This window comes from Pan troglodytes, chromosome 3 (genome assembly GCF_028858775.2).
Source record: "Pan troglodytes isolate AG18354 chromosome 3, NHGRI_mPanTro3-v2.0_pri, whole genome shotgun sequence".
NCBI classification, from domain to species: Eukaryota; Metazoa; Chordata; class Mammalia; order Primates; family Hominidae; genus Pan; species Pan troglodytes.
Window position 1 is genome coordinate 162211925 of NC_072401.2, and position 26437 is coordinate 162238361.

The following is a 26437-nucleotide window of genomic DNA, read 5'->3' on the forward strand; positions in this document are numbered from 1 at the left end:
ACAGGTGATGAATGCAAAGTATTTCTGACTGGCAGTTGTTTGAAAACGTTGAGCTTTGTCTAAAAGGTTGAAGTCAGCAGAAAGAAATGCCTGAATTAAGAGGGCTTATGGAAGCCAAGGTTCTTGTTAGGTAGATGAAGCCACTAGGTAGGAGGCTTCAGAGAAAATAGATGGTAAATGTCTTTTACTGGACTTTAAAAGATGTCAGTGTCATCGTTAAATCTCTTCTGGATCAAGAAAAAGTCTGGAAAGGGAAGAAGACACTCCATAGAATGCATATTACCTGTCCAAGAGATAGATTTGCAGGGCCGATCCAAAATATGTCAAAGTAATATATTTTGGTGTAAAATACTTTGATTTCCTATTGTAATGTACTTTGATAGGACCAACTGTCTGTTATGTGATGCCACAGCAGGATCAGGTTGGAGTTGGGTAACTTATTGCTGCAAAGAGGTGTCCCTCCCCATACAATGCCTGAGGTCAACCAGGTGTCTGTCCTGTTAGAATGCCTGTTGTCAGCCAGGTGTCTCTCCCCATATAATGCCTGACTTTAACCAGGTGTCTCTCCCGTTTTATCAGTCTGAAGATTTCTATTTTAATGTTAATACTGGTCAGTTGTGCCTGAACTCTGGAAGAGAGAAGATATAATGAATGAGACATGTCCTTCCACCCTTCTCACGGTCTGAACCAGTTTTTCAGGTTTTCACGGGGATCCCTTTGGCCAAGGTAGGGGGTCCATTCAGTTAGTTGAGGGGCTTAGAATTTAATTCTTGGTTTATAGCAGTTAGGTTGATACTATTAGAGTCAGAAGTAATAATGTCAGAGGCGTTTGAACCAGAGCAACTCTGTCTTAAATAGGGCCTGGGTAAAATAAGGCTGAGACCTACTTGGCTACATTCCCAAGAAGTTAAGCATTCTAAGTCACAGGATGAGACAGGAGGTTGGCGCAAAGCATAGGTGACAAAAACCTTGCTGATAAAACAATGCAGTAGAGAAGCCAGTGAAAACCACCAAAACCAAGATGGGGATGAAAGTGACCTCTAGTCATCTTCACTGCTCATTACACGCTAATTATAATGCATCAGCATGTTAAGAGACACTCTCACCAGTGCCATAACAGTTTACAAATGCCACGGCAACATCAGGAAGTTACTCTATGTGGTCTAAAACGGGAAAGAACCTTCAGTTCTGGAAATTGCTTACCTCCTTCCTGGAAAACTCATGAACAATCCACCCCTTGTTTAGCATATAATGGAGAAATAACCATAAAACTAGCCAACCAGCAGCCCTAGCGGCAGCTCTGTCTATGGAGTAGACATTCTTTCTTTACTTTCTTAATAAACTTGCTTTCACTTTAAAGACTCGCCCTGAATTCTTTCTTGCACGAGATCCAAGAACCCTCTCTTGGGGTCTGGACAGGGACCCTTTTCTTGTAACATCTTCCTGGGCAACTACAAAGGGATGATACTGAGGAGACCCCTGACCCAAAGGAAATAGACTGCAGCACCAATTGTCCCATGTTGGGTAACTGGTGGGGTACTGAGGTAAAGAATGGGATTGGGTTAAAGGCCCAACTTAGGGGAGTTAGAGTCTCTTCTAAGACAGAGAAGGTTAAAGACCCCTCTCAATCAATGGCAGGACACTTGACCAAACTTGTGTTCAAGTCCCAACTTAGGAGGCTTAGAATTCTTTTTAAGATTTAGGAGGTTAGAGTCCCCTCTCAGTAAGAGGACTAGTTCAGACCGTGAGAAGGGTGGAAGGACGTGTCTCATATCTTCTCTCTTCCAGAGTTTAGGCACAACTGACCATTAAAATAGAAATCTTAAGACTGATAAAACGGGAGAGACACCTGGTTAACCTCAGGCATTATATGGGGAGAGACACCTGGCTGACAATTGGCATTCTAACAGGAGAGACACCTGGTTGACCTCAGGCATTGTATGGGGAGGGACACCTCTTTGTAGCAATAAGTTACCCAACTCCAACCTGATCCTGCTATGGCATCACATAACAGACAGTTGGTCCTATCAAAGTATTTTACAATAGGAAATCAAAGTATTTTACACCGAAATATATTACTTTGACATATTTTGGATTGGCCCTGCAAATCTATATCTTGGACAGGTAATATGCATTCTATGGAGTGTCCTCTTCCCTTTCCATATTTTTTCTTGACTAAGAACAGATTTGGAATTATGGGATGTTAACCATTTATTCTGTTTGGATTAATCTGCCTTGCACTCTTTGCTGATGGCTGTGGGTGATAGGATTAGGCATGTACAGGACCATGGGAAATGAGGAGCTTTTTCTTCCCCAAATGGGGGAAACTTGAGAACTGACAGGACTGCTGGTAAAGATCTTTTCATGACTGACAAGCAGCCACCTGAAATTTTCAGTGTCACTGCAATGGGTGGGTCTTTCTGTGGCCTCTCTTAGCTCCTTGCCTTCCTCACCCTGCTGCATACAATGTTTTTTTCTCTTTCTCTCCTATCTCTTTTTTATCTTTTCTGTTACTTAGGGCAAAGATCTTGCCCAGAGACCACATACTGAAGCTCCCGGTTGGAGATTGAAATAAAGATGACAGGGCCGAACCAGGGGCACATTTGACCCTTGCCAGTTTGATATTGGGTGCTAAATGAAGTGGCTAATGTCTATGTTTTGTCATATGTATTTTGCTCTGGCCAGAATGAAAAATGTTTATTTGGTTACCACAGGCAACCCCTTGGGTGGCATCTTGGTGATGTGGCTTGGCCCCCAGGAATGTGGTGTGTTGCACAGGGTCACTAAGGCTGCTCAGGGAAAAAGAACCCAGAAACCTAGTATGCCAGTAAAACTGTCTGTGCAAACTGGTTGAATGAATGGTAAAATCACTGTTTATCTCCTCTGTAAAGTTTTGATTAATGGGAAAAGGATTTGTGAAGCTTATCTTAAGCTGTAACAAATCTGGTGTGCTTTATGCTATACATTTGTCTCTCTGTATCATTCTGCCATAAAGAGGAATACCTTAGGGTAGAATATGGGCTTAGGACCCAGTAAGTCTGCTGTTCAAGATGGCCCAGCAAGCTGGTCAGTTGCAAAGTTTGCTGCGGGTCCCTAAAAAACTAGACAAAGTTTCCTTCTAATCTTGTTTTATGTCTTCAGAGCTTGACCTTGTACCAGCTGGCAGTACTTTCTCTTAGTCTTTGCAACCCGGAGGACAGGAATTTTGAAATTCATGTCATAGTTAGCCCTAACCATTGTCTTGAGCAGTTAAAAGCCTTTTCAAGCTCAAAATTGGCTGCTCTAGGCTCTTTCTGGGAAAGGCAATGGGAAATGCCCAGTGCTGTAGGTTAGTAGCTAAGGCTTATTGGTATTGCTTGGGAGGTTACTTTTGGTAAAGTTTAAAAGTCAGAAGTATTGGGAGGCCGAGGCGGGCGGATCACGAGGTCAGGAGATCGAGACCATCCTGGCTAACACGGTGAAACCCTGTCTCTACTAAAAATACAAAAAATTAGCCAGGCGTGGTAGCGGGCACCTGTAGTCCCAGCTACTCGGGAGGCTGAGGCAGGAGAATGGCGTGAACCCGGGAGGCGGAGCTTGCAGTGAGCTGAGATCGCGCCACTGCACTCCAGCCTGGGCGACAGAGCGAGACTCCGTCTCAAAAAAAAAAAAAAAAAAAAGTCAGAAGTATTACACATTTTTTCTGGCTAGAGTTGGGTAATAAGAGATTTAAAAGTGTTTTTCAAAAGAGTGCTATGGTTAAAAATCAACTTAATTAAGAGCAAATATTCAAGCTCTAACAACCTTGGACTCCTTGTGAAAAACAGGTGAGGCACCACAGACCCAGTTTTGGGAAAAGCCTCTGCTTTCCTCATAAAACCCCAGGAATTGAAAGTAGATAGATCCCTCTCAAAATCTAAGTCTCTGTTCATTTTTGCATTGCATTATCTGAAGCTTTCAATTTTGGGGGTCATCAGAAATTACTTTGCATTATGATTGCACTTTGCCGCATAATAACTAAGTAGGAAATATATACCTTTGGGGATAGCTAATGACAGTTATGGGGCAATGTGCATCTCTTTGCATGTTTGGATCAGAGAAGCATGCTCTTAGCCACCTAGAAGCTATGGAAATGTCCCCAGCCTGCACTGAGAGATAAGACTCCCAGAGGAGACAGGCTGATTCCTTCTGTTTGGGATCCAGGAACTGGTATAAAAATGGGACCCTGAATTTTGGGGAATCTGTTTTGCCTTCCGGCTCTGCCTGCTTATTAGGCCATAGAAACTACATGTTTTAAAGAGAAACATAAAAACTAGAAAGTGAAAAATCTTGCAAGCACTGGATCTTTTTCTGTCTGTGTGCTTATGTGTGTTATATGTGTGATATTTATATATGAAAGAGCTTTGACTCATTGGTTCAAAAATATAAAGGGCTTAAGTCAAATGTTTTGTCTGAAAAGGAAAAAGAATATAATGCCTTTCAGTTCACATGACTTTAATAATCTTTGGGGAATAAAAACAGTTTTACATGCAAGGTGTGTAAGGAAAATGAAATGTATTTTCAGTAAAAGATTATAAGAAGGCATGGGAATGTGGATTTTAAAGGGTAAAAGGATTGTTTTAAGTTACATGAAAGCTGAAGGTTTGAACAAGTTATGGAAGGTTTGTGAAAAATTAATCTTGTAGAAGAAATATGTGTGTGAACATATTGGCTAAAGTTAAAGAGATAGTATTCAGTTTTTCTGTAAATCAAACAATGGAATAAAAGCAAAACATAGTTATTTTAGGGCACTGATCTGCTCTTTAACATAAAATTGTAAAGGGTTATTCGAAAAAGGTTTATGAGACTCTTATGGTCAGACATTAAAGCTGAAAAGATTTGTCTACAAGGTTTTATTAAGAATTGGGGTTGGCTCGGTACTCATGCCGGTAATCCCAGCACTTTGGGAGGGTGAGGCAGATGGATCATGAGGTCAAGGAATTGAGACCATCCTGGCTAATATGGTAAACCCCATCTCTACTAAAAATCCTAAAAATTAGCTGGGTGTGGTGGCTTGCACCTGTAGTCCCAGTTACTTGGGAGGCTGAGGCAGGAGAATCACTTGAACCTGGGAGGTGGAGGTTTCAGTGAGCCAAGATCACACCAGTGCACTCCAGTCTGGGTGACAAAATGAGACTTCATCTCAAAAAAAAAAATTGGGGTTGACATGAAGAGTGGACTAATGCAAAGGCAAATTTCAAATATCTCTTGAACAAGATATTCATGTAATATTTTTAAAAAGGAAATATTTTTGTTTGCCTTTTGAATAATCTCTAGGTAAAAATAAGGAAAAAAAGAGACAAATTGTCTGGAAAGTTAAGTCTTCCCTCTATTAATTAGTAAAGATTTTTGCCTTAAAGTTTTTGCATTATAATTTTGGCTAAATGAATAAAATGGTGTTTGGCTTTCTTTGGGGTGTGTTTGTAAAAAACGTTATTGGTATGTGTTCCAAAATTAGGAAACTCCTGTAATTCTGATATGACTTAATGTATAGAATGTTATTAATAATTATAATTGTTATGTAAAATTGCTGTATCCCATAGAAGTAACCAAATTCCTAGTCATTGTCTTTAATAATGACTGTCCTAACAAAAATATCCAGGGACAATTTTTCTCTTGTTTTGATCCTCTTCATAAAGTGGCTTATAATCAGCTATAGGACTTTGGCAGGTGCTCTTGAATGCAGATTTCTGATAACATTGGAGATTGTGACATCAGAATAGAGGAAGAAATTTCCAGTACTCATGAAGAGCTGAAATGTTCATGCACATCAAGGAGAACCAGAGATAACTGCATGGACTGAACTAATAGAAGATTGAAACAATCTTTTTTGATTTTTTGCTTAAAATGTTGCTGATGCTTTGATTTGTTTTTCATTGCTAAGAAAAGTGTTCTTTTGATCTACTTACAGCTTTTAACAATTGCGTAAAGTATACTCCTGTGAACAAAATTTGGAGCATATTTCTCTCTACCTGATTTCTCCAGGATTTGGACACTCTTTGTGAGTATTCTTAACTTACTGCAGTAAGAATCTGTTTTCTTTTGTAATGGGACACAATTGGAGAAACTGTTTATTTTACCAAAGATTTGACTGGAATGGTGTGCTTTCCTTTAAGTAATGAAGCCTGACTTATAGAGCCAATAAAAGCCCACTGGGAAAAATGGCCTCATACCTTATCTATACAGTCCCTGTACAGGGTTCCTGACCTGTTTATGAAGTGCTAAGTAAAGAATGTCACTTTATGACAGACCCAGGAGCCCCAAGCTATCTTGGGACCTCAAGAGGAGAGGACCTTACTCAACCCCTAGGTATTTGAGAGTACAAACTCATGGCTGGGCTCAGCTTAAAAAAAAAAAAAAAAAAAAAAAAAGGTCTTTTCTGATAATCCTTAGGGAACAGAGTTCTATCAAGCCAATTTGAAAAGCCTATGTTAAAAATATTATTCTTACTGCACTTTATACAAAAAATCAGGTTAAGTGTGACAAATTCATCTTACCATGATTTGTCTTTAGTAAAAATGGAAGACTGGAGAGAGAAAAAAGTTACGTTTCCAAAACTATGGTACACCAGTTATTAAATTCTAGTCTTATCAGTTTTTGAGGCTTTTCTTCTGTAATTTAGACTGACTGCTTATTCCTGGGCACCAACCCGTGATATCTGGCTGCTGTTTAGAAGAAATAAGTGGGATGGCATTATGTAAAAATCAAGATTGGCATTCTAATTCTGGGCATGTGTTATACTCAGCTAGTGTCTCCATATTAGATTGGTTCCAACAATTTCCCAGTTCACAAAGAGCCTTCTTATTTAGTTTATTTGGGATAATTTTGCTTATTTTGCCTATGGTTGTGGAATCCATTGTTGTACTTTTTGTGTTGAAGTGCAGGATAAGCTTACTGAGTGTTTTCTTAAATTGAACACTTATTAATCTCCCAGATATCACCTTTTGTCAGAGTTATGAATGGCCCTTACCATACTGGATGCTTTCTGACTGAGCTCCTCTCTACCCTGAATACAAGAGACCCTAATAGTTAGGCAGAATTATCTTCACCCCTAATGAATCTTTGTCCGTCTACAACCCTGAGGATTAAGGGTTTCCTTGTAAAAGAGATGGGGAAATATGTCAGAGGCATTTGAACCAGAGCAACTCCATCTTGAATAGGGCCTGGGCAAAATAGGCTGGGCTTCATTCCCAGGAGGTTAGGCATTCTAAGTCACAGGATGAGATAGGAGCTTGGCAGAAGGCACAGGTCACAAAGACCTTGCTGATAAAAGGATGCAGTAGAGTAACCAGCCAAACCCACTAAAACCAAGATTGTGATGAAAGTGACCTCTGGTAAACATCGCTGCTCATTGTATGCTACTTGTAATGCATTAGCAAGCTAAAAGACACTCCCACCAGTGCTATGACAGTTTACAAATGCCATACAACATCAGGAAGTTACCCTATATGGTCTAAAAACAGGAGGAACCCTTAGTTCTGGAAATTGCCCACCCCTTTCCCAGAAAACTCATGAATAATCCATCCCTTGTTTAGTATATAATCAAGCAATAACCATAAAAATAGCCAGCCTGCAGCCCTCAGGGCTGCTCTGCCTAAGAATTAGCCCTTCTTCATTTCTTCACTTTCTGAATTAACTTGCTTTCCTTTACTCTGTGTACCCACGTTGAACTCTTTCTTGCGCAAGATCCAAGAATCTTCCCTTGGGGTCTGGATCAGGACTCCTTTCTGGTAACAACAATAGATAAAGTAGACTGGGTAACAAACAGACCCAGGTGTACAATGCTCAAAACCAGAATATTGCTTTTTTGACTCACAAGCTGGGAGTAGAGCACAGGGAGGTATGATATGATTTGGGGAGTGCAATATCTTTAACACATTCCATGGAAGGTTTCCCTGAGTGTAGAATCCATCCCAATCATGGGGAAGTAGAAAAAGCTGGTGATAGGCACATGGAGGCTTCCAAGGTCCAGAAGTAAAGGTGGCAGCTACCCTTTTCACTCACATGGAGTCTGACTGTAGGCCTATAGAAAAGAGAAAAATCAAATTGGTTGCTAACCAGGAGTCTCTTCTTAGAGATCATCCTTTAAATCCTTATCAATTTGCAGGCTTTATATATGCTACAAGCATACCAGTGGTGAATAGCACAATGCCCATGGATTAGTACATATTAAATAGATTTAAAATGTCTACCAATATCATGTACCTGTGATAACAGTGATGCTCTGTTTTTAAACACCCATTCATCCTCAGTAGAACACTCAGGGAAATATTATTCACATGGCTGTGTAATATCTCTCCTATTGCATCTTTTGTAATTTTCCTAGTTTGGGGTGCTGTATTGTTCAATTTTTGAATTCTATGTCATATTTCCTGGCATAATCAGCTTTTCTGATGTTAAACAGGCAAGTTCCCTGTCAGAGCTGATATACAAATGCAAACAGTTGCTATTTCTATCACATATAGTCTAAATCCTAGTCTTCATTTAAGAGAAATGGCATTTCTTTCCATGAGTATAGCTGTAATATTAAAATATGTGAAATTTTAGAGGTACAACTCTTTTAAATTATAATATTCCATTAATTCAATAGAAAAGCCTTTATTAAACTTATACTATGTGTTATGCACATTACAAGGCCCTGGGGTTACAGTGGATAAATGTTTTAAGGAATTTACAGGATAATATGAAGACAACATTGTAGACTGATTAGAGAATAATGTGAACACAAAATATTTAAAATATATCTGTATATCTTTTTATTTTGGGATACTGAGGTGGGAGTGTTTTAATTATACATTTTGACAAAATAAAATAACTAAGTAGCTTCTGCTCTAAGGATTATTTAAAAGAGTCTCCACTGCAATTACTTAAAAGTACATTATTTCCTGGAAATAACAATATTTCTTCTACTTCAGTAAGTGTGGTTTTAGAAGTACTGTATTAAAATTTGGGGGTAGTATGCTGGAGTCAAGCTAGACTTCTAAATTTTCCTCTGAGATAAACATTTAGAAGAATGAAAAAGATAAACAAACCAATCAGCCAGGAAAACACAAGAGCAGTAAGACTAAAAAGTGTGAAGTCTTGTGTTCTTATCTTGGTGAAAGCAATATTTGGTGAAAGAGGAATTTTACATTTTTAAAAATCTTGCACTTTGAATCCATGTAGATTCCAGATCTCATTTCCTGTGCCCTATACTCTAAGAGTGTAAAAAAACTTACAGGTATGTAAAAGAAATTCTGATAAAATATCGTACTACACACCCCTGCCAACACACACACATACACACTTGCAGAGAGAGATCAAGAAGAGAAGCAGAGAAGTAGAAAGAGCAGACATTGTCTCCTTATCACATTTACATCCCATCTGGGACAGGAAATAAATTCTGGATCTCATCTATTTGGTGGCTCTTGGCTAAAAAGAAGTTTAATGGATCGTTTAGAGGTAATTGTCTTCAGCAGTACTTAAAAGAGAGAATGAAAATAATCCCTTTAGAAAGCAGGACAGGGTGCAATCTCAGATAAAATTAGATCTTCCAAGTGAATGACATGCAGGTTCGCAGAAGAGAGATATCCAAAATCTGTAGTAACAAGAAGCAGATCAGTTGCCATGAGCTAATGACTGGGGCAGAGGGGAAGAGGTTTTTCCTTTAAAGAAGAACTAGAAAATATTTAATGTGGAGGAAGGGAATATTTTGAGTATTGTTTTGTTAACACAATTATCTATGTTTGTCCAAATACATGGAACTGAACACTTAAAGTGGCTTAATATTATGGTGTGTAGCTTATACCTCTCTAAATTTGTCTAAAAATACACTAACCAAAAAGAAGTATGGTAATCCACATATTCGGAAGGATCTCCTGAAAACAAAGGTGGGGAGGAGGAGATCGTGAGCTGAGAGTTGAACTGAAACCGAGAGAGGGAAGCTCCTGTAAAGTGGCGGTGCAGGGGAGTACCCTGAGGGCAATCCACAATATCTTTGCCACCGTTAGAAACAAGAGACCCCCAAATTGTAACAGAATCCTCTGAAGGGGAAGAAAATGGCTTCATACTATTGCTAGGTAGACAGATAAAACAAAATATGAGAGAATTTAGGAAACATGAAGAATAGAATGGGAAAGTCTATCATACATGGCTAATGAAATAGTCCAAAGTGAAAAGCGAAACGCATGGTGAAGACATGATACAAGTATTTTTTGAAGACATGATTGAAACATTTTCTGAAGATATTGAAGATATAAATCTGCAGGTACACAAAGCACAGTTTAAAATTATCGAGTAAACAAAAAGGTACACATCTAAAGGCATATAAGAATACTGAGAAACGCCAGTCTCATGGAAGATATTTTAAAAGTAGCTAGAGAGGTACATGTAAAGTCCCCTACCTAAGGGCAATTAGACCGATGAGAGATTTCTCAGCAATTAAAGCCTGAAGATAGGGTTCTATATTCTGGGTGTAGAATGCTGAGAGAACATCATTGTCCATCAAGATTTGTGTATCCAGCAAAAGTATCTTTTGAATACAAAAGTAAAGTAAAGAAAATTCTCAAATATTAAAAAATTGAGTTTCAATGATCAATTCTATACTACAGAACCTCTAAAGGAAGTTTGAACATTAGTTAAGGGGGAAAACTGAGTAAGAAAACAAAACAGAACAATACAAAATCTAAATATTTTTCAGGGCAAGAGAAGAGAAAAATATGCAGAATACATAAATAAACAAACATAAATAAATACAGGATAAAGAAATTCATAACATAAGAAATTAAAACTATCAATATATTTGCTTGTAATCATGGCAAATGTAAATAGATTAAGCCATCATTTAAGAAGAGGTGGCATATTGGATTTCAAAAATTTAGCCATCTGCTTTGCAATAGAAGACAAAATAAAAACAAAAATACTTTGAAATATGTAAGGGATGAAAAATAAATACTAGGTAATTATGAATCAAAATAAAGTTTATATGGCTTTAATTATATCAGGCGAAATAACACCTTAAGACACACACACACACACACACACACACACACACAAACACACACACAAACATTAGGGATAGAAGGTTATTTTATAAGGATAAAAGTTTTAATTCATCAGAGAGTTATAAAAATTCTGTATTTTATGTACCATATAAAATAACAGGGAGAAACTGAGAAATCTCCCCTAAAATGAGAAACTTAAAATACTTCTTGAAATTTTAGTATTCTTATATAGAAGAAACATTTATAAATGTGTAGTTAATTTGAAATATGCAATTAACAAACTTGATTTCCAGAGGTTTATCTATAAATCAATCTTTCTATGTGTAATTACAAATTAGATATTCTTCTCAAGCTCATGTCAAATGTTCAAACGTTGATATGCTAGGATATAACAGAACTTTTAAAAAATGGTGACATGTACATACTCTGCTATGACCACAGTGAAATACATTTGAAGTCAGAGGTAGATTCTTAATAAAAGCACTCAAATATTTAGAATTCTAAAATCATACTTGTAAAACAAACAAATTAATCAAAGAAGAAAACATAATGAATAACTTAAAATATTAGAAATGAATACTAAAGAAGTTACAAGTAAAATTATTATATTTAAATGTCTATTTTAGAAAAGACTAAAAGCAATAAGCATATTATAAATTTAAAATTTTCAAAAGAAATAAAAGAAAAATAAATCTAAAACTATTAGAAACATGATAAATACAGAAGAAAAATTGATAAAATGGAACAAAAACACAATGAAGGGGATTTGCAAAGCTAAAAGTTGGCTCTTTGAAAAGGCTATTAAAATAGAGAAATGTTTGTCAATATCAACCAAGAACAAAAGTTAGCAAACTAAAAAATATATATTACCATTTAAAAAATTGGAATTAATATCACCGATAATTCAGATACTATAAAAATCTACATGTCAAAAATATTTACAGCGTAGTTGAAATGAACACACTCCAAGATAAACTAACTTACCAAAACTGCATCTAAAAAGTACTTTTAAAAATTTGAAAAGCCCTGTAATCATTAAGGAATTGAAACTACTAGTCTAAATTTTCTGACCAAAAAAATGCTGGGAGCAATTTAAATTATTCCTTGAAATTTCTGCAGATATAATCATCACAGATTATACCACTATTGTATAAATTCACTGAGAAAGAGGGAAAAAAATAAAGAGGGAATGCTCCCCTAATTTGCTCTCTCCTGAAAGCAGATTTGGAGAGAAATACTTGAGCTCAAGTAAATTAGTTGGGAGGTCTGGTGGCCATCAACGCGTGCCCTTCAGAAATCCTTCAAGAGAATCTTTGACAGGAAACAGAGGTAACAGGTGTTTGGATCCACGATTTCATTGTGCTGAGACCATACTTTCTTTACTCTGTTCCCAGTGACTGAATAGGATACGGCACTAGTGCTAGCACATTCTTGACCAATCAGGAAATATTCCAATGGGCAATGTGTGCTCAGGAATCCCCATTGGCCTAGCCTTTTCTTTTTCTTTTTCTTTTTCTTTTTTTTTCTTTCTTTCTTTTTTTTTTTCTTTTCCAGAATTGCAGTGTGTTCTGTGGCTCTTTTTATTCTATTGTCCTTCTCCTCTTTTCTGCATGTCAAACATGCACTGAGGTCTTAATGTTCTCCCTATCTTCCCTGTTTCTTCCTTTTATGTTTTACCTACATGTCTCCTAATTAATTTTGTGCAGATCTAATCCAATCTTGGTGTCTGCTTCTCAGAGGAACTTAACATACATATCTGATACTCAGAGTGATTGAGCAATCAGTATTAAAATGGGGTTTGGTGACTGGCCACCAACCTACACTTGGCAAGGGACATGTCATCTTGAACAGAATGCATGAAATGCACAATCTCTGACATAATTTGGTTGCTCAGTTGCTGAAAACAGAAATGGCAGTGACCTGGGAAAATTCACAGTTGCAAATCTCCTTGCTGTTTTGGTGATCCAGGCATTTAAAATAGATTGATTCAGGCATTTAAAAGAAATGAGACCAGGTGTGGTGGCTCACACCAGGAATCCCAGCACTTTGGGAGGCAGAGGTGGGCAGATCACCTGAGGTCGTGAATTTGAGACCAGCCTGACCAACATGGAGAAACCCCGACTCTATTAAAAATACAAAATTAGCCAGGCGTGGTGGCACATGCCTGTAATCCCAGCTACTCAGGAGGCTGAGGCAGGAGAATGACTTGAACCCGGGAGGCGAAGGTTGCAGTGAGCCGAGATTGCACCATTGCACTCCAACCTGGGCAACAAGAGGGAAATTCCGTCTCAAAAAAAAAAAAAAAAAAAAAAAAAAAGAAGAAGAAACGAGGGGGAAATTCTTCGAAAGACAGGAGAGTTACCTGGTTATTACCAAGTTGCACTGACAGTCTCCAAAGGAATAAGAAGAAACTGGGAAGGTTAACTCCAATTAAAGGTAAATATGAGAGCCAGAAGACCTCTTTCGTATCTTACTAATGACCCACATCTCCTTGCCGCAAAAACACTCAACTGAAGAACAGCCGTAGGATTTGGTAGTTTGAGTCAGAGAGCTTCAGTGATGTTGAAACACCCATGCTAGGCTAAGGTTGAGATTCTAGTTGAGGAAAAACACAGATCCTGAAATGTGCTATTGAAAAATCTGGTTGAATGTCCCCAAGGATTTGGGCCCTTCAGATCCTCCTGAATCCTCCAAACTTGCAAGAGGGGCTTACCCATTCCTAAGTAATATCTAGGCTTTCCTTGTGCAGGAAGACTCTACAGGAACCTGTCTACAAAAGGAAACAAGTATTACCCTCAGGAGCTTCCTGCACCTACTCTCTTGCCTGCCAGGCTGAAAACAAGAGATAAATCCCAGAATAACCTAGCTGTAAATACGACAAAGCAGCTCTAGGAAGTAACTAGATGCATTACTGGGAACCAGGAGAAAACTCCTGGGAATGGATTTTGTGAGTGGTTGATTGAGTCAAGAATTCATTGACTTTGGGTCACTTTTCTGGAACATGGGATTTAACCCCCTTTATGGACTCCAGACAATTAGGCAAACTTGCAGCTAGAGTGGCCCAAAAAGCCTAGAAAAAGATATGGCTTATGCTAAGCAAAGTAGAAAATATGTGAGTTACTCTAATGGATGGTAGAAGGAATAAGAAGGCTCAAGGAGGTGGGCATGCTGAGATGTATATATGACGTAAGACTAGAATACTGGCAGATTGTATTTTGTAGGAGATCCAGAGGACATGCCATTACTAAAAACTATCTGAAAAGTTCTGGTGAGAAGAAAAACAGCATCAATAGGATATTCAGGGATGGATCTCTTCTGATGATAGCAGAGATGTCAGTCTTTTTAATATAAATATGGTTGGCATCTTTATTAGAAATAGGGCTAATGGGACTTAAGTAATAGAAGCCAGGGAGTAATAGGTCCAAAGGTCCACGATTGCAATCTATGGTGATTGCCACTCTCCCTGAGTATATAATTGGGAATGATGTATTTCAGAACTGAAATAATTCTCCATAGGATCCTTAGCCTATGAGGTGAAAGCTATTGTAATGGGGAAGGTTGAATGAGAGCCTCTGAGGCTGCCGTTTTCTTGCCTCCTTCCCTTGTAGCCAAAGGAGTAAATGAAAAATCATATAACATCCATAGAAATATGATAGAGATTAGTGATACCATTAAAGTTGTAAAGTATGTAGGAGAAGTAGTTTCTATTATATTTCAGCTTGGCCCTGGTAGAAACTAAATGAATCCCTGAGAATGACTAGAGATTCAGCCAAATATATACCTGTACAGTAGCTATGTTTAAGTGTTTTCATTGCCAGAAAGCATGGCCAGAACAGATTAGTAAAGCCTTAGGTGTATGGTATGTTAGTCATTAATCGGTGAATGTGTATTTTTTTTTCAATTCCCATCAACGTTGAGGATCAGCAAGAGTTCAAATTCATGTGAAATGGGCAATAATATTAATTTGTAGATGTTCTGCAAGGCTCTGTTAACTGTCCTCCCCTTGGTAATATGGTTCATAAAGATCTAGATCATTTAGGTGCCCCTCAGAACATTACACGTATGTATTTTATCAATGGCATTGTGGTATCTGGACAGAAGCTAAAAGTGGCTAGTTTGCCAAAGGTCTTGGTACCACATGTGTTTCAGAGATTGGAAGACACACTCTACGAAGTTTCAGGGACATGCCACTCAGCAAAGAGTTTAGAGCCTGATGGCCAGAGGTGTGCGATAATATTCTCTCCACATAAAAGAAAAAAACTGTTTAACATTGCATCTCTACACCTCAGAAAAGAAAGCACCTGGTAGTTTTATTTTGCTTCTGAGAACAGCACATTTTACCCATAGGTATATGCTTCAGATTCCTTTATTGGGAGACATGGAGGCTGATAAATTTGAGTAAAGCTCAGGGAAGTAAAGTACTCTGCAGCAGGTCCAGCCTGCCATGCCAGCAGCCTTGTAGCTTGAGCCATATCATCTGAGTGGTTCTATTATTTTAGCTAGTAGGGATGAGAAAAGATGTGCTTCAGAGTTGATTGCAAATTCCAGTGGAAGAATCACAAAGCAGGTCCCTAGGGTACTGAAAAGTGTCATGCCATTGACCCTGAGGAATTATATGTCTTTTGAGAAACACTTCTGGCATGTTATTGGGCCCCAATAGAGATAGAGTATTTAAGTATGGGATACCACATAGCCATATCTACAGAACAGGCTACGGTTGTGAAGAAGAGTAAGTGAGATTGGAGTGGTAGATAACAAAGGCAGAAAGGCAAATAAGAATGGATCATATGGAACATTATAGAACAGGCTAAAAAACTTCAGATGCAATGATAAGACTGGGAACCAACAGGGTCTGATATATAATTCTTAAAGAACACTGGCTGCTGTGGGAAGAAGGACCAAAATGGACCATGCAGAAACAAAATGGAAGTGGGAAGCAGGTAAATTGACAGGTGATGAAGAATGAGACTGGTAACAAAGGGGACAATAAAAAGGATTCTCTTTTGCATTTGATTTAGATATAAAAGTATTAATAATGGCTGATAGATTTCAATGTAGCATTCAATATGTGGCAGTATTTATCAAAACGTAATATTTATATGAATCATCCAGGGATCCTGTTAAAGTGCAGATCCTGAATCTGTAGGTTTGAAGTGGAAAATGTGATTTTTGCATTTCTAAAAATGTCCCAGGTGATGGTAGTCCTGGATCACACTTTGAGTAGCAACTACTCAAGGATTGGAACTGAGAATGATTTTAGAGATTTTAAGCTGAGCAACTAGCTGGATGATGAAGTAAGGCAGGTAAAAGAACATTACACTGTTGCTGGTTGGAGCAACGGTGGATTAAACATTTTGCTTTGGTCAAAATAAATATAAGATTGTCATTAAAAATCCATGTTGAGTTAACAAATAAGAAATTGAATCTGTAAGTCTGGAATGCGGAAGAGCAGTACAGATACTGTATTTTAGGATCATCAGCTGATAAATGGTATTCCAAGCCATGGCATTGTAAGAGCTAATTTAGAGAGAATAGGTACATAGAAACTCTAACTGGGCCAAGTCCTGAGGTCTGAGTCACTCTTAAATTTACAGTGTAAAATATAAATTAAGCCCTCATATTTTTAGGTTCAGAAGCTGTCAAAAGTATTTTTATTGCTGTGTTTTTCAGCTTTTGATGAAGGAAGAAAGCACAATATTGCAACCATCTCAAAACACACACACACACACACACACACACACACACACACATACACAATGTTGGAGGGTTACTTTAGCTTTTGTTTAGAACAAAGAAAGGAAAGGAAAAAATAGACAAGTCATTTCATTTACACGTAAGTGAATAGCAGGTACGCATTTTATTAAATAATGTTTTTCCTACCACCCCACCCCCTAAAATATATGACCCATGAAAACTTTCTCAAATAAAACAATAAAAACTTTCAAAGTTAATATAAACCTCAGTGGTAAAGTTTATATTTCACATGACTGAAGGGAGGCACAGTAATTTCATTTGGAAGAAATATTATTCTTAACTTTTACACTGAAAGAGAGAAAGATATAAAACAAGCACTCTGCCACTTACACCTGATCACAGAAAATGTTACAGTTAATTGTCTAGTGAAGCTCAATCTCATTAGACGGCAGGCTTTAATTTTTTCCTTTGTGGTTTGTAAGTACTCTGACCCTTAGTTTTTCTGAAAAGCTAAAAAAAATGATTTATATAGCAGACTGTGAGAAATGTATATTTATATCTAATTGAAATACAGCACCATTGTAAAATTAATGCTGACTTTATATCATTAAATAGATACTTATATTTCTGATTTCATATTTTTCTTGATTAAAGAAAAGGATAATTGTTTTATGTCTATAAAATCTGAAAAAAAAGACAAATTATTTGAATTCCATTCTACTAAAAATAAATGGATCTTTTCTTTAAATGAAAGCCAGCTCATATAGACAGTAGAAAAGAGGAAGAGAAGAAGGGGGGAAGAAAGAGGGAAATGTAAGGCAAAAGCAAAGGATCTTTAATAGTGAAACACTGGAAACCCTCTCATTAAAGGTCAAACAGGGCAAGGATGGCCACTGTCAATGTGTTCCTGTAACATTATTCTGGACACACTAGCAAATGCATTTAGTCAAAAGTAACGTATGTGTGTGTGCTTTGTATAAGTATGTAGTCTAAATGGATATAGTATTTTATATTTCTTGATGAAGCAAAATTTTTTTTAGATTATATCATTAGATCAAATGATATATAGCTGAAACACTCAAGAAAATCAACTGAAAATTCATTAAAAGCCACGTGAGAATTCAGCACTGTGAGTTCTTCTTTATACATAGAAATAGTATTTAGAAAAAAAATGAAAAAAAATCCTACACAAAATAAAAAATAAAACCCTGAAATTTTGGATGTTGAATTAAATAAATGTATAGAACATTTAAGAAAATTTTAAAAGTGTACTAAATGCCATAGAAAAATTTTACCAACTATCCACAGAAAAAAATATTATATTTGGCAACTATTCAGCTAGTTTATTTATATTTTTTATAATTTTTATATTGGGGGGGGTTTCCATGATTTATTTAATAGTAGTCAATGAAATTGTATTCAATTAAACTTTGCCTAGTGGTTCTTTGTAGGGTAAACAGGATTTTAACTGAAAATCAAAATAGCCCTTTTTTTTTCAAAGTTTGTCTGAAGTAAATAAGTAATACATCAGAATGTGTTTAAATAAAGATGACCCAATTCGGTCAAGGTGGCTCATACCTGTAATCCCAACTCTTTGGGAGGCCAAGGCAGTCGGATCTCTTGAGGCCAGAATACCCCACCCTGGGCAAAATTTCGTCTCCACAAAAAGTTAAAAAATATATATATATTAGCCGCGGCATGGTAGCAGCTCCCCCAGCTACTTGGGAAGCTAAGGTAGGAAGATCATGCAAGCCCCAGAGGTAGAGCCAGAATCTTGCTACTGTATCACTGTATTCCAGCCTGGGTGACAGTGCAAGACACTGTTGAAAAAAAAGATGAACCAGAAAGTGAGCCCTCACCAGACACTGAATTTGCTGGTGCCTTGATCTACAACTTTCCAGACACCAGAACATAATAAATCAATTTCTGTTCTTTCATGCTATCCAATGTATGGTATTTTGTAAAGGCAGCCCAAACTGACTAAGACAAAAAGATTGCTTCAATATTCAAAAATCAGTTAATGCAATCCATCATCTCAAGAGTCTAAAGAAGTAAAACCATATAATCATGTGTGATATTATGATATATATATATATATATATATATAGACTTTTGTCCACTGTTTCTGGCTCACAACTCTCATAGCACTTGTTTATTTTTTTCCTAAGTTACTAAAACAATAAGCATATCTTCTGTTAAAGTATTTGGCTTTTTGTCCTTGGCTCCTGAAAAAGCTTTGAAACAGCTTTAGAGCCATAAAGGTGAGAGACAGTCTTTTGTTAAAATGTTGCAGTACTTTAGGCCTCGGAAAACAGAATCTCTTCTCTCTGACCTTCTTCTGCCCTCCTTTCAACTGCTCTTTTTTCTCCCCAACTGGACATGCAGTAGACACTAAAAATGCACTCTAATCATTCCCCGCCTTTCTGTTTTGGAGCTGGCAATAAAGACATTTTCTGGCTTACCTTGGTCTGACTGTAGGTCGTAAGACCCCCATTTCAGGAGGGGTCCTGCCCCATATCCTGGAGAAAGAAACGCTGCACAGAGAGGCCAAGAAAAATCTGAACACACAGTTTTTGCTGAGTTTCCCCCACTGAGACTATTAGTATTAGATCATGCCCTTTTTATCCAATCACGTTTCTACAAAGTTATCCATACTTCAATCATATCTATCCAATGAAGTCTCCATGAAAAGCCCAAAGGGATGGAGGACAGATAACTTTCAGGTAGCTGAGTACACGGAAGTTCCTGGAGGCTGGCGTGCCTAGGAAGGGCGTAGAAGCTCCATGACCCTTCCCATACCTTGCCCTATGCGTCTCTTCATCCGTAGCTTGTGTAATATTCTTTGTAATAAACCAGTAAACATAAGTAAGTGTTTCCCTGAGTTCTGGGAGCTGCTCTAGCAAATCAATCAAACCCAGAGAGGGAGTCGTGAGATTTCCAATTTATAGCCAGTTAGGAGCACAGGTAAAACAACATGGGGCTTGCAGTTGTCATCAGAAGTGGGAGATGGCCTTGTGGGACTGAGCCCTCAACCTGTGAGATCTGATGCTAACTCCAGGTAGATAGTGTCAGAATTAAATCAGAGGGCACCCAGCAGGTGTCCACTGCAGAACTGATACTTGCTTGATGGTGGGGAAAAATCCCCACACATTTGGTGACAGACGTCTTCTGCATTGATTGTTGTGGTGTGAGAACAAAGAAAAAACAGTTTAAGATTAAGAATAAGGCAATGTTTTTCCCTCACCACTCCTATTCAACATCATACAGGAAGTCTTAGCTAGTGCAGTATAAAAAGAAAGAGAAAGAAAATGTTCAATTGATTAGAAGAAAGAAATAAAGCTCTTTGTAGATGATACAATTACCTATAAGAATATCCCAAGGAATCATCATCAACAACAGAACCATTAAGCAATTATAGCAAGGTTGCAGAATACAAGGTTAACATATGAAAGTCAACTGATTTCCTACATGCCAGCAATGAACAGTTTGAATTTAAAATGCAAAGAATAATACCACTATCATTTGCACCAAAAAAGGAGATATACTTAGCTGCAAATCTAACAAAATATGTACAAGATCTACATAAGGAAAAAAACAGAACCTCTGAAGAAAGAAATTTAAAAAATCTAAATAAATGGAGGGATATTTATGTTCATATATAAGAAGATTTAATACCATTAATTTGTCAGCACTTCCCAAATTAATTTATAAATTCAATTGCAATTAATGTCTTGACAAATTATTTTGTGGCTATCCACAAAAATAATTCTAAATTTTATACAGAAAGGCAAAAGACCAAGAATAGCTAAAGAAAACACTGAAAAAGAAATATATAGTTTGAGGACTGACACTACTCTTCTTTATAAATTATTATAAAGCTACAGTAATTAAGAGAATGTGGTATTGGTGAAGGAATAGAAATAGATACATAGATCAAAGGAACGCAATAGAGTGAAGAAATGGACCCATATGAATATATTCAATTGATCTTTGACAAAACAGCAAAGACAATTTAACAGAGAAAGGATACTCTTTTGAACAAATGATTCTGGAAAAACCGACTATCCATATGAAAAAAAAATTAATCTGCACACCAATATTGCACCTTTCACAAAAATTAAAGCAACACAAAACATAGGCCAGAAGTAAAATGGAAAACTATAAAAACTCTAGAAGATATCATAGGAAAAAGTCTGGATGATCTTAGGTTTGGCAATAAATTTTAAAATTCCCCACCAAAAGCTTAATCAATGGAAGAAAAAATAGAAAGTTTGGACTTCTATACTGCACGTTGTATTTTTAAATTGATACATTATATTTGCACCTATTTATGGGATACATGTGATATTTTGTTACATACATATAATGTGTAATGGTCAAGTAATTATATTTAGGGTATCCTTCAAGCACTTATTATTTCTATGTATTAGGAACATTTCATGTCCTCTCTTCTAGCTATTTTGAAATATACAATATGTTGTTATTAACTATTGTTACTCTGCTATCTAACATTAGAATTTATTCCTTCTACCTAATTGTATGTTTGTACTACAGTCCCAAAGAAAATATTTGCAAAACATATATCTGATAAAGGACTTGTGTTTAAAATATAACACAAAAACAAAAGGCCTCTTGCAACACAACAACAAAAAAATTAATAAAATAGACGAAAAATCTGAACAGTCACCTCACTAAAAATATATAGAGATGTCAAATAAGCATATGAACAGTTGCTCAACAGGATACATTATTAGGGAAATGCAAATTAAAACAACATTGAAATACCACTACACATGCATTACAAGGGCTTAAGTCCAAAACACTGTGCGTACTAATTGTGGACGAGGATATGGAACAACAAGAACTCTAATTGATTCCTAATGGAAATACAAAAAGATACAGCTACTTTGAAAAACAGGCAGTTTATGACCAAGCTAAACATAGCATATGATCCAACAATTTCACTCCTAGGTATTGACCCAAATGAATTGAAGACTTATTTAAAAAAAAAATGTTTACGTGAATGTTTGTAGCAGCTTTGTAAGATCCCCTTCAATATGTGAATATATACATTATTTTATATATATTCATAAAATGTAATACTATTTAGCAATAAATAGAAATGAGCTATCACCAAAAGATGTGGAGGAACCTCAAATGCATATTGCTAAATGAAAGTAGCCAGACTTTTAAAAAGCTACAAACTGGGTGATTCTAGTTACATGACATTCTCGAAAAGGCAAAACTACAGAGATAGTAAACATGTCAGTGGTTTCCAACAGGTTTGGCAATAGGTGGTTAATAGCTGAAGTATGGGAGATTTTTAGGACGATGATGCTATACTGTAAGATACTGTGATGGTGGATACCTGACACTGTACATTTGTCAAAACCCATAGAACCCTATGACACCAAGAGTGAACCCAATGTAATCAACAGACTTTCATAATAGTGGGTCAATTTTGGTTAATCAACTGAAACAAATGCATCACACTAATATAAGATGTTAACAATAGGGGAAACTGTTGGAAACTCAGAACTGTGTGCTCTCTGCTCAATTTTTCTGTAAACCTAAAATTGCCGTGAAATGAAATGTCTGGATCAGCACTTCCTTGGAGATGCACTGAGAACCCCCAAAATAAATACTTAATATTCCATGTAGTAAAAGTTTTAGGTCATCTCAAAAACAGCCTCCAATATATGTTACAAATTTTTCAGCCTTATGTATGTGTTATGTAATAGGAAAATACAGATCAATAGATAGAAACTTGATCGTATTAAAATAGTTCTAAGCTTTGAATTTACACAATAGTCTCAGCATCATTCTAATTATATTTATGTAAGAAATCCACACTCCATCAAGGGCTCAGCATCTTCTATGAGAAAGAAAGATGAGATCTTTCTAACAATACCTAGATGAGCCCTTTTTTGTCAGTTCATTTCATGTCATATTATTCCTATATGATACATGTGCACAATTTCTGGTGGATTAGGAAGAAGCGCAGCTGGCAGCAACCATCAAAACTCAAATCCACATCTGTTGTGATATTGCCAAAAAGAACTTTTCACTAATTTATTTGACAAAACATCTTTTACCCACCACCCCTTCTCACAGAAGCACAAGACATTTTCAAAAAACATCTGGACCCTCTCCTAAAAGGAGGCATTTCTTATCTTGTAAGACATTATTTTCATTAGATTTTACTGTAATTTGCTATTATTATGCAATGAGACACTGAGAATAATATATTAGTGACAGAGACATGTTAATTCAAAAGTGATTTTTTGGATTCTTTTGAAAATCTTTCTTAACTATTCCAACTGTCTCAGGCTTTCCAAGAAAACAAAAAAAGAGCAAATTATTTTCTTTTTCTAGTTCAGCAAATTTTTAAAATCTCTTATTTTTCTCAAGAATTGGCATTATTAAATCTGCAAGTCTCCAAATGTTCCTTTAAAATAATTTTAGTACTAAAGTATAAAATCCACAGTTTTTATGTTAAGGTTCTAAAAATCTTTTGTATTTGCTATATTGCACTGTAATCATAGTGTTTATTCATTCTTTAAATATATGAGACTGACCACATAGTGGATGATTGAGTTAACCTTGATCTAAGAGTTTTAACTTAAGCATTTTCTAAGTACTTAGAGTTTACTACTCAATATTTATTGGTTCTATATGACACAGTATCTGTTTTAATTATGATGTAAGACATTAGGTGATATAAAATCATGAGACACTACACTGAGTTATGAAAAGTATTCCAAGTATAAAAATAATTTGCTGATTAGAGATGTGTGTTAAAACTCTGAGGTTTTCAAGCATGAAAAAAGTGTTTATGCTCAGAAATGTTAAAATGATCACGAGTAAATTTATGTAACACTATGCTTGTGTGCAAATCATAAATTATCATTTCCAGCTGTGTTTCTAAAAAACTCTTACACTGTACTTTCAAAACTGTTTTTGTGTAAGTAGTTATAAAATAGCTTATAAAATTTACAAGGCTGGTCTAGTTAAGTTGGTGCTGAACTTTAATGCAAACTGTTAATCTGATAAACAAATAAATAACATTTTCTCTCCAAAATATTGCATTAACTATGTAGAAAAGCAAATAAACCAATAGGTTTGGACAGCAGTTTTTGAGAGGATGAGAGGTAGGAAATGAGTCAGAGAGCCATGAGCCAAATGAGGTAACATAGATCCTTTTAAGGAGTTTAAACTTAATTTCAGTTAGGGAAGTAATTTGGAGAGATTTAGGCAGACAGTTTCTTCTATATATATATATATATTTTTTTTAAGTACTCTTTCTAATATTTTCCAAAAAAAGTTATAGGTAGAAAAGGGCATAATCTTGGAGGCCAGAAAGGAGGTGATGTTCATGTCAGTGACATGTTTAGTCAAAACATATGTTTTTGAGAGCTGGCCCCGCAGTATGTTTAGGTAGCACAAATAAATTACACAACCATGTGTCCCAAATTACCACATCAACTACCTCTCTTGCATAAATATCTCTCCCACAGCTCACATCTATGGCCTCATGAAGGTTTCTTTATGATAAGGAAAAGATTTAGGCCAGGTTTAAGGTTTGGTCACATCCATAAGTTAGAAGAAGCCAAATATGGGCTGCTGCCAATGACAGTCCCACACTGAAAGACAATTGTTAGAAGAAATAATATACAGATTTTCAAGCACTCCACCTGGTCCTCAAGTTTGTGTGGAGGAAGAGGTAGTTATTGGTAAGGTTGTACATAGACTTATGGGCAGATGTGGATGCATTGACTGCTTGGTCTGGTCCTTGAAGGAGCAAACTTGGAATTCCACTGACAGAGAAAAACCTGGGGAAAGGCTTGTGGACCTATGGGAAGCAAAAGTGTATGAATTCTTGTGACTCATATCCTGGAATCATTTAAGCATCTTCTACAGAAGAGATATATAACCACTTTATATATATATATATGGTTTTATATATATATATCATCATAGTGTTTATTCATTCTTAAATATATGAGACTGACCATATAGTGGATGATTGAGTTAACCTTGATATAAGAGTTTTGTATATGTGTGTGTATATATATATATGCATATATATACACATTATATATATATACACATATATACACATATATGTATAGGTATAGATATATACACATATAGGTGTATATATGTTTGTGCTCACACACACACACACACACACAGAGGGAGAGAAAGAGAATGACTCATTCATGATGATGTTAACCAGCACCCATCCTTAGTCACCACTGTACTTGCATAACAGTCCCATAAACAAAACTGTCATGATGCATGACATCAGGTACACACAGTGTGGATGAGCCCCATAATATAAGCTACCCTTTACCAAGGTCAACCTAGCTACTGCCAATCCTAAAATCACCAGCAGAGACCAATGAGGCCATAGATGTGGGCTGAGGGAGAGATGTTGATGCAAGAGAGGTAGTTGACACAGGGATTTGGGACATATGGTTGTGTAGCTACATTATCTTTCTAGCAGATCAATCATCTGTCTGATGGCAAGTAAATTCATCAGACTGGTCTCTTTCCCCACGGACAAAACAAAGATTTATCTTTAGTGGAATTATATCTATTTTATATATAAAGAAGGGATGAAGACATCAATTATGGCTTTGTAGCCTTTAATTTTTAACATTACTATTGTATTTATCATTCCAAAAGTTGTGATCATCTGTCACTGTGGAGAATTAGTAACTTAACATAATGAATAAATCCAACTTGTAGAAGGAGTAGATCAGAGCACAGAAGATCCTGTTAGTGCTTTCATCTGGATTGTCCTGTCACATATTCCTTGTTCAGGGTAACCCAATTGTTTCTTTTTGCAAGCGAGTGCTCATGATTTCTGCAAAGATTCCTGTGGATGTCAGAGCAGACTCAGCCTGTATGTTTGGCAAGCTAGAAGAGCCAAGGAGTTGATGACTCCAGAAGCTCATCTCAACCAACAACTGATAGAAACTAATGGATCAATATCCACAGTTGAAAATTGCTTATAAAACACATGCTTCATTATCTATCTTTTTAAAATTTATTTTATTTTATTTTATTTTATTTATTTTATTTTATTTTTTATTTTATTTTATTTTATTTTTATTTTATTTTATTATTTTATTTTATATTTTATTTTATTATTATTTTGAGACAGAGTCTCGCTCTGTGACCCAGGCTGGAGTGCAGTGGCATGATTTTGGCTCACTGCAAGCTTCGCCTCCTGGGTTCAAGGGATTCTTCTGCCTCAGCCTTCTGAGTAGCTGGGACTACAGGCATGTGCCACCATGCTTGGCTAATGTTTTGTATTTTTAGTAGAGATGGGATTTCAGCATGTTAGCCAGGATGGTCTCCATCTCGTGTCCTCTTGATTGGCCCACCTCGGCCTCCCAAAGTTCTGGGATTACAGGTGTGAGCCACTGCGCCAGACCTAACTATCTTCCCTATATCTGCTTTCTGCTATTACTTTCAAACTAAAATATTTTCACTCAAATCGTTAGTTCTAGTTGGCTTATTGAAGACAGTGAAATGCATATTTCCTGCTTCATGTTCCCATAAATATGTAGAGCAATGCAAGTGAGAGCTCCCTTTCACTGTGATCCTGGTTATGTTTAACACAACACACCCCTCTAAAGAATCATGAAAGTTCAGGGGATTGAGTGCATTTTGATACTTTTTTTTTCCTATAAGTACTCCCTTAATTAAATTTATTTTCTATTATGACTCTA